At 44.1% G+C, this 9300-nt stretch overlaps 1 long non-coding RNA gene across 1 annotated transcript; it reads right to left on the bottom strand.

Moving 5' to 3' along the window:
- Positions 1-3268: 3268 nt before the first annotated feature.
- On the bottom strand, positions 3269-9058 carry LOC108300840. The gene is made up of 2 exons (XR_001823620.2): positions 8623-9058; positions 3269-4356 (listed from the first exon to the last, which is right to left on the bottom strand). It is a non-coding gene; the product is annotated as an uncharacterized LOC108300840 (long non-coding RNA).
- Between the last annotated feature and the right edge of the window lie 242 nt (positions 9059-9300).

Genomic DNA, 9300 nt, shown 5'->3' with positions numbered 1-9300 from the left:
TCCTCCCCCAGCTCTGACCACTCCAACCACTCGTCTCTCACTGTGTCCCAGGATGGTGGAGGCAAGTCCTCAAAACTCAAATCTAGCACTCCCGCTCTTACAAAAATGTGACGTCCTCTTGGCCTCTGCAAGCCATTTGCACAGCACATTTTAGATGTTTTTCCCCCAGAATTGGGGACACCTGTACTATCATGTAGTGTTTTTCTTTTAAATGACTCACTTTTTGACTTAAATAAATGTATTGAAGTCATTCTAAGCAATAATACCCATGACATTGTGGGTTTGATGTGCTGTTTATAGTTTTCTCCAATGTGCATTAAAATAATTACATAACTGAGAAATGTAAATGTTTCTTGTGTGCCACTTAAAACCATCCCACTGACTGTACTTCACTCTGAAACCGTATTGAGAGCACACCAGTCAGAATACTTGAGTCGCAAGAAACAGGAACTGAGTCTCTGATTATCGTAAGTAAAAAGAGATGTTATAGAAGGCTGAGGGGGGTGGGGGAGGCTGTAGTCTCACAGGAGAGGGAAGAAGGCAGAGGTCCAGGCTCACAAAGGACAAGGCCAGCAGGTCTGGCCAGGTGTGGAGGGACCTCAGAGACTGGACTGCAGCCCACCGGGGTGCAGGAACTAGATGAATGATAGGCGGGCATTTTCTGTCTCTACATCACTCTGCAATTCAAATTCCAGCAAGGGAATTCCCATCAGCCTGCTTGGATCCCATGCCCACCCCTTGGATGTGATTATGGAATGGATTCTGCCCCATCAAAAAACTGCTGTTCAAAAATCAAAGACTGCATGTTCTCACTCATAGGCGGGTGTTGAACAATGAGAATACATGGACACGGGGAGTGGGAAACATCACATACTGGGGTCTGTGGGGGGAATTAGGGGAGGGACAGTGGGGGGTGGGGAGTTGGGGAGGGATAATACAGGGAGAAATGCCAGATATAGGTGATGGGGAGGAAGGCAACAAATCACATTGCCATGTATGTACCTAGGCAACAATCTTGCATGTTCTTCACATGTACCCCAGAACCTAAAATGTGATTATATATATATATATATATATATATATAAAAAATAAATAAAAATAAAAAAACAGCTTTTTCACATGGGTGACTCCTGGAAGAGATGGCCTCACTGAACTCCATCAAACATTTAAGAAAGAAATAACACGAATTTTATAGAATCTCTCTCATGAAGTAAAGAGGAAACATTTCCCAATTTATGAACTGTGTTACTCCATTCTCACACTATTATAAAGAAACAACTGAGACTGGATAATTTATAAAGGAAGGAGGTGTCATTGAGTCACAGTTCCACATGGCTTGGGAGGCCTCAGGAAACTTACAAAAAAAAAAAAAAAAACACAAAAAAGAAAAGAGGACTCGTTTCCTCTTGACTGAAAATAGCCTCTGTAACAATGTTCACGGATAGAGTAGTTCACAACTTCACATGGAAGATGGAAATAATTTTGTGTCTATTGGGCAAATTTGGTTCTTTTGGGGGATTTTCATGTTCATTTATTTCATGTTGGAGCTTCTTAGAAGGAAGGATAAGCAATAGAGGAAATTAATAGCATTATAATTTTCTAGATTTTAAAAATACTATTCAAACACATGAGAAATGCTGTCATCATCACAATCTACTGATTACCTGAACCCAAAAGAAAGTCCTTCTGGTTCATTCAAAGACCAGTTGGACTCCTCCTGCTTTGACTCGAAAGCTCAGAGCCAAATTTTGGCCCGCTGCTGATGTGTGGTTTTTAACCTTGTTTTTAGATAGCCATACTTGTTTTTTATTTTTTACATCACTACTTCCAAAACTCTACCCACTTTCTCTTATGCAATGTATTTTGCTTTTGGAATCTCAAAAGCTACCTTAAATATGATACAAAACAAGCTGAGCAATGTAGTGATGATAATGATGATGGTGATGAAGATGATAATTTGCATACAGAGACCCAACAGGATGAAATGGGTCAGTTTTGGTCAAAGCTCCGTAAGAGTCAATAGATGTCAAGGACTCCCACATTTCACAGGGTGGTATAGACCCCTCATACAAGACTTGCAAATTCACTGCAGTCTTGACCTCCTGGGCTGAAGCAATCCTTCTTCCTCAGCCTCCCAAGTAGCTGGAACCAGAGGTGCACATCACCATGCCTGGCTAATCTTTAAAAAATTTTTTGTAGACAAGGGGTAGCATTATGTTGCTCAGGCTGGTCTCAAACTCCTAAGCTCAAGTGATCCTCCAGCCTCAGCCTCCCAAAGTGGAAATATGTGGGTTGTTTTGTTTGTTTTTATGAGTCCTCAGGATTCCTACTTTTTCAATACGACAGTTCCACAAACTCACATCTTAACAAACAGATCTTAACCATCACAGAACTAATTCTTCACACAACACTGGTCACTGGGTCCACAGAAGCAAGTCTACATGATTTCCGTAAGAAAGCCTATCACTGAACTAATGGAAGCATTTCCTTGAGAGTGGACCATAGAATTATTCTAACTTTAGCAAATTCTACTCCATCCAGAAACCTGGAGTCCCCCTAGGCATCTTTGGATTTTGTTGTCTTGATGTGGAAGCTTTCTGGCTTTTCTCTTGTTCTACGTTCGGCTAACACTGGTCTTTTGAGGTTCTAAGGACAGGACAGCTGCTTCCCCTTTCTCATAAAACGTGCTGACAGAGGCCACTGCCCAGGGGCTGTCAGGTAGGTGTGGAGTTTGAATAGGGAATGGTAAGAAAGAAAATGGAATATAGAATGGTGGTGGGCCCGGCAGCAGGGAAATCCAGCATGTAAACATGAGGAAAGTGTGAAAGAGCCTGACTAGTAATCAAGCCAGAAATAAAGTGGTGAGGGCCTTGCCTGACTTCTTTATAGGCAGGGAGGTTAAACAGCCCTGCTCCTCCATGAAATGTGGTAGCTAAATGTGGCGCTCTCAGGGGGAGCCAACCCACTTTACCTAATTGCCAAACACTTCAAGATTGGGTCTTTCTACGTCTTCTTAATGATAGGTTGTAATGAATGTTCAATACATTAACTGATGTGGTAGGAAGAACGGGATTGTGCAATTTAAAGCGAGTGGGACGAAACTCTACCAGATCAATGCACTCTCAGCTAAATGTTTTTATTATAATTACAGGAAAACTAACAGATTAAAGTAATTGATTCAAAATAAGAAACTATTTCTTAGTTTCCTGAGGTTATGGCTTTTAGAACACTGTCTTTTCTGAAAATCAAAACACAGCAAATGAGATTGTTTTTTCCTCCACTGTTTAATTATTTTTCCTTCACCTCTGGGATCATCATGCCTGACAGCTAGAAAATGAGAGATCAAGGCATCCTAGGGCTCCTTATTAATTCTACACACCAAAATTTTCCAAATAACCCTGTGTGACATACAGCTGACCATAAATATTTTAGTCTGGGAAATGTATATACTTAATGTTAAATTTATGGCTTAGGAATAAGCTGGCTCTCCACTCCTTATGCTTTTTTTCCCAGAAATTCCTAAAGATAGATGTTGCAGAAGGATTTTTTAGAAAGAAATATTTGTGAACAAGTTATCAACCCAAGAAAGAAATGGCCAAAAGGTTTGAGCATATACCAGTGACCAAATCAGTTTCCCATATTTGGAAATTTCCCCCATAGGAGAGCAGAGTCCACAACCTGCTGGAGATGCCAAAGGGGAGCCAACGCTACATTCCCGGACTCTTCTGCACCCAGGCCCGGCCTGTGCCCTCCGTCTGGCTAGTGAGCCATGCAGGGACGGGGGCAGACGAGAATCCAGTCTGACAGCGGCAGCAGTGGCAGCTGAGCGTCCGTGCTGCAGTGCCTCTGCTTCCACTGTTCTCCAGACCTGGCTTGCCTGCCTTCCTAGTGATTCCCAGAGTTGTCCAGAAATTCTCCTTCTACTTAGTCAGCATGAGTCAGTTTCTGTTGCATGCAACGAAGAATCCTGATTTGGACAGTATTAAACTGTGATTCACACAGTGGAGAGAGACTGTGCTTAAATAAGATGCCAGGCCTCAAATGTGCCTCAGTTTCCTGACTAAAATATGGAGCTGCTAACACTAGCTCTGTTTCACTGAATTCTTGAAAAAAAAAAAAACTGTAAAAATCCCAAATCCTTTGGAATTGTTAAGTGACATGGACAAAACAAGGGTGCGTACATGTTTTTGAACCAGCTTATTTTACTAAAAGAAATGCAAATTTCAACGTCAGAGAAGAAAAATAAATTCCATGCAGAACTGCTGTTCCATGTCCATGTTCCAGTCTCTCCAGGCAGTAGGTGGGAATCCAGCCTACACGACAGCCTGTTTGAATTTTTCTGCTCCCAGGAGCTACCTGGAAGCAAAAAAAGAGTTTATTCACAAACTCACCAATGCCATCTAAGGTTTTGAAAAGCATTCCACTTAGCCATAATTTCACATCATGTGTGTCACAACTTCTGTGAGCTTCCTGTCCTGTATTTAAGCCACTGAGATAAATACAGGACCTTGGTCTCAAGAATTATCTGTGCAAGTTGTTTTCTTCTCACCACCTGCAACCTCCAATCAGGGCATCTGAGGCAGAGGCTAGGGACATGCTGATTGTGTCACAAAGAATGATCTCAGAAGAAGGAAAAGCAGCAGACACAAAGAAACCCAGCATCAGAGGCACATTCTTGAAAGTAAAGGTCACTTAAAGAGGGAAAATTTTTTAAAACGTGCAGTGTATCTGGAGAATATTCCTTAATTATGACTGTCTTTTTAAGGTTGGGCAACATACTGAGACTCTATTTCTAAAAAAAAAATAGAAGAAAACTTTTCTGATTAGCCTGGCACGGTGGCACATACCTGCAGTCCGTTACTTGGGAGGCTGAGGAAAGAGATCGCTTGAGCCCAGGATAAGACTGCAGTGAGCCATGATTACACCACTGTACTCCAGCCTGGGTGACAGAGTGAGACTCTGTCTTAAATAAAAATTTTAAAAAGGGCTGGGCACTATGGCTTACGCCTGAGGTCGGGAGTTCAAGACCAGCCTGACCAACATGGAGAAACCCCATCTCTACTAAAAATACAAAATTAGCTGGGCATAGTGGCACATGCCTGTAATCCCAGCTACTCAGGAGCCTGAGGCAGGAGAATCGCTTGAATGCGGGAGGTGGATGGAGGTTGCAGTGAGCTGAGATGGTGCCACTGCACTCCAGCCTGAGGGAAACCGTCTCAAAAAAACAAAAAAAGACTTTCTTTTTAGTCTTATAATGTCAAGATGCCCACAGACTTTAGAGAATATCACATGCTTTCATTTGCTAATCTGTCCAACAGTATCATGTCCCCTCTCACTGCAAATGTGTTGGAGACAATGAACAAGAGATCGTCAATGGGCTGACACCAAGGAGAAGGAAAAGAGCCCCCAGAAGCTCTGGGGCATTTAACCCAACAAGCTGCTCTGAACAGTGAATGTTTTCCTGCTGGTGTCAATGACTTGGAAAGTCAATTCCATCCAGGTAGCCTTTTTCATCAGTTATGATACTCTGAATTCATCTTCTTTTCACACCTGCAGCTTAGAGAAAATTCTGTGAATCAGTCTGTCACCCACTTGCCTGCACATGTCTCCAACAGGCACAGATGTGGCTGCGGCCAGCCAACCTACAGCAAACCCAGAGATTCATTTTAGGGGAAAGTGCTCCTAAGAGAATATCAAAATCTGGGCACACCTAAGGGAGACCTGCAGACCTCTGTCTTCATGAGCCTGGCACCTCTTATGGGAAACAGAGAGCAGGGAAAAGAAGACTGTTCTCCAACTCTGCAGGCTGTTTGTCCATTCTCCCACACTCCTGGAGGGAGGGCCCAGTACACACAGCTCACCAAGTGCTTGTAGAATTCCCAGGAAAGAAGATAGTCAGTGAGGAGGGCCCAGCTCCGACCTTGCCCCACAGCACAGAAGCGTCCAGTCAGAAATGGCTCCCCTTCAGGACTGTGCAGGGGCCTGTGGTGCCCCAGCTCCCAGGGTAGGGAAGTTAGGCACCTCAGGTGTGCCCTCAGCCTCCCATGCCCTTCACCTGGGGCACAGTGAAAGGCCTCTGCTTGATCAGCGATGGACAGTTTTTTTGCACAGTTTCTAAGTGTGTGCATCCAGGTGTGGTGGCTCACACTTGTAATTCCAGCACTTTGGGAGGCTGAGGTGGGCAGTCAGGAGTTTAAGACCAGCCTATCCAACATGGTAAAACCCTGCCTCTACTAAAAATGCAAAAAAATTAGCCAGGTGTGGTGGTGCACACCTGCAGTCCCACCTATTTAGGAGGCTGAGGCACAAGAATCGCTTGAACCCAGGTGGCAGAGGTTGCAACTAGCCGAGATCACGCCACTGCACTTCAGCCTGGGCGACAGAGCAAGACTCTGTCTCAATTAAAAATTAAATTAAATTAAAAATAAACAAAAATAAATAAATAAATATGTGCAACCCCCTGAGCTTCAGCCACTGCAAGTTCAAATGTCATCTGCTCTGCCTAGCTAGTGGGGAAGTGGAGGGGGATGGTGCAGACCTTGGCTCGCCCGCCACACCCAGTGTGGTTCTGCAAGTTCTATTCTATACAGTGCATCCATAACTCATTCTCCTGAGCCAAAGCACGAAGAATGAACTCTTCAGAGACTTTCTACAATTTGCGTTAGTATTTTTCAAAATTATTCCTAGATGAGACACAACTTTATTACCAGCTCTAGCTGCCCTTTCGAATTCTAATATTGTCATATTCTGTGCATCCCATGAGATGCACAAAGATATTACCTTTCCTGACAAAGATATTTACCTTAGATGTGTGTAACTTCCAGGAGTCTAAAATATGATCATAAAGCTATTAGCTAACGCAGGGGCTTTTAGCTTCTTCAAAGCAGAATTCACATCATTAATAAGTCTTTTAGAATATTCATCTTTGCATAACTTTTCTTTATCCCCCTATGTGTGGAGAACTTATAGACTATATCTTGTATCCATCGGCGACCCACAGAAATGAGGCCTATGTGACATTTTGTTAGCCCCATTAGATGGAGGGGGAGAAAAAGCAAGTTAATATTCTTAGAAGGCATGTAATGGTCTAAAGCTTTGGCTAGGCGCAGTGCCTCACATCTGTAATCCCAGCACTTTGGGAGGCCGAGGCGGGCGGATCACGAGGTCAAGAGATCAAAACCATCCTGCCAACATAGTGAAACCCTGTCTCAACTAAAAATACAAAAATTAGCTGGGCATGGTGGCACACACCTGTAATCCCAGCTACTCAGGAGGTTGAGGCAGGAGAATCACTTGAACCCGGGAGGCAGAGGTTGCAGTGAGCTGAGATCACACCATTGCACTCCAGCCTGGGAGACAGAGCAAGACTCCGTCTCAAATATAAAAATAACAATTTAAAAAAATAGTCCAAAGCTTTTCCTTCTGAAGCCTTGCCCTTAGCAAGAGGAAAGTCAGGCTCCTTACTGTCTTCTCATAGGGCTCACTGCTGCCTTGAGAGGCCAGAAGACTGTTGCTCTTCTAGAAACCCACCCTGAGAGGTCCCTCTCAGATTCAGGGTTGGTCTAGACAGTGGCTCTGAAACTTGAGCACCTGTCAGAACCATCCAGAGGGCTTGCTTTTTGAAACACAGATTACTGGGCCCTGCCAGAATTTCTGGTTCTGTAGGTCTGGGTCCTGAGAATCTGCATTTCTAACCAGTTTCTAGGGACGCTGATGCCGCTGGTTTGGGGACCATACTCTAGAACCACTGAGGCACTGTTTTAGGACACTCTAAGGGAGCCAATATACAAAGGCTCCTACCGGTCTCCAAGCCCAGCTGCTCCTCAGGTCTATGGCCCTCAGACCCCAGCTGGAATGCACTGAGCACCTGCTCCTTAGGAACTCAACTTTCCCAAGACCTCAAGCCAACTGCTGTCCATGAGGCTTCTCCCTTACCGCAAGAACAGGTCCTCACTGCCACCCCCCCCCCACCCGGTTTTCCCCCTACTGAGATCAGCAACGTAATTTGTGAGACCCAGTGTAAAATGAAACCGTGGGGCCTCTCTTTGAAAAATTAAGAGTTTCAATACAGCGACAGTGGAGCATTAGAGCAAGCATGGGCCCTTCTCCCCAGGGCTTGGCCCCTGGGCGTCTGCAATTCAGAGCAGTGAGTGCTGATTCTTTCTGGGCCCCAGCCTCCTGTCTCCCTCAGGTTTTCTTTTCTGTTTTTGTTGTTTTTCAGACGGAGTCTCACACTGTCGCCCGGGCAGGAATGCAGTGGCACGATCTCGGCTCACTGCAACCTCTGCCTCCCAGGTTCAAGCGATTCTCTGCCTCAGCCGCCCGAGTAGCTGGGATTGCAGGTGCCCACCACCACACCTGGCTAATTTTTGTATTTTTAGTAGAGATGGGGTTTCACCATGTTGGCCAGGCTAGTTTCAAACTCCTGACCTCAAGTAATCCGCCCCACCTTGGCCTCCCAAAGTGCTGGAATTACAGACGTGAGCCACCGTGCCTGACCTCCCTCAGGTTTTCATATAAGAATCCATCCTCCCTCTGCGTCAAGCCCCTCCTTGACTCTATAACTTCTGCCCCTCAAGAAAAGGGTATTGGTATGATATGTTTGGAGGAAATGTTAAATACCTGTTAAATGCAGCAATTTCACTGAAAGAGATTTATTCTTCAGTGGATAGATTCCCTGAAGTGCTCTCCCAGTGCTCAAAGCCTATTCACTGTTACAGTGCTTGTAATAAGAAAAAATCAAAATAACAACAGCTTAACTGTCTCTTAATAGTAAAGAATGAGGCAGATTTATAGGTAATAATAAGGAAGTATAGCAATATCTAGTAAGTATCAAAGGCAAGTTGAAAACGTTGAGGCGTGTGTGTGTGTGTACATGAACAGAAAAACAATTCAGGAAACCTGAACAAAAAATTGTTAGCCATCGCCACTGGGAATTTTCACTTTACAGTTTATGCACTCTACGTTTTTAAAATTCTTATTACCTCATATTATTTCTGAGTATGTGTAGAATTAAAAAATATTTCAGATCTTAACCAAAGCTGTTTTCATCCAGAAACATCGGCCAGCAGTGAGGGCTGCCCCAAACCCCTACCCTGTTCCTTCACCCCTTCCCCTCTTACCCCATCAGGGTCTCATTCCTGACATTTTCCACCCCTGCTGCCACAAAGCCTCTCGAGTACCTGATCTAAGCCTGAGTGCAGATGAATTTGTTGCATCTGAAATATGTTGTTCTCCCCAGAAATCGGCTATGAAAATCTAATTAAAAAATAGAAAGGAGGAGAAGCATTTATGAAATTT

The sequence above is a fragment of the Cebus imitator genome, unplaced genomic scaffold (genome assembly GCF_001604975.1).
Source record: "Cebus imitator isolate Cc_AM_T3 unplaced genomic scaffold, Cebus_imitator-1.0 Scaffold30, whole genome shotgun sequence".
Taxonomy (NCBI): domain Eukaryota; kingdom Metazoa; phylum Chordata; class Mammalia; order Primates; family Cebidae; genus Cebus; species Cebus imitator.
This window is presented reverse-complemented; position numbering and strand designations above follow the sequence as displayed.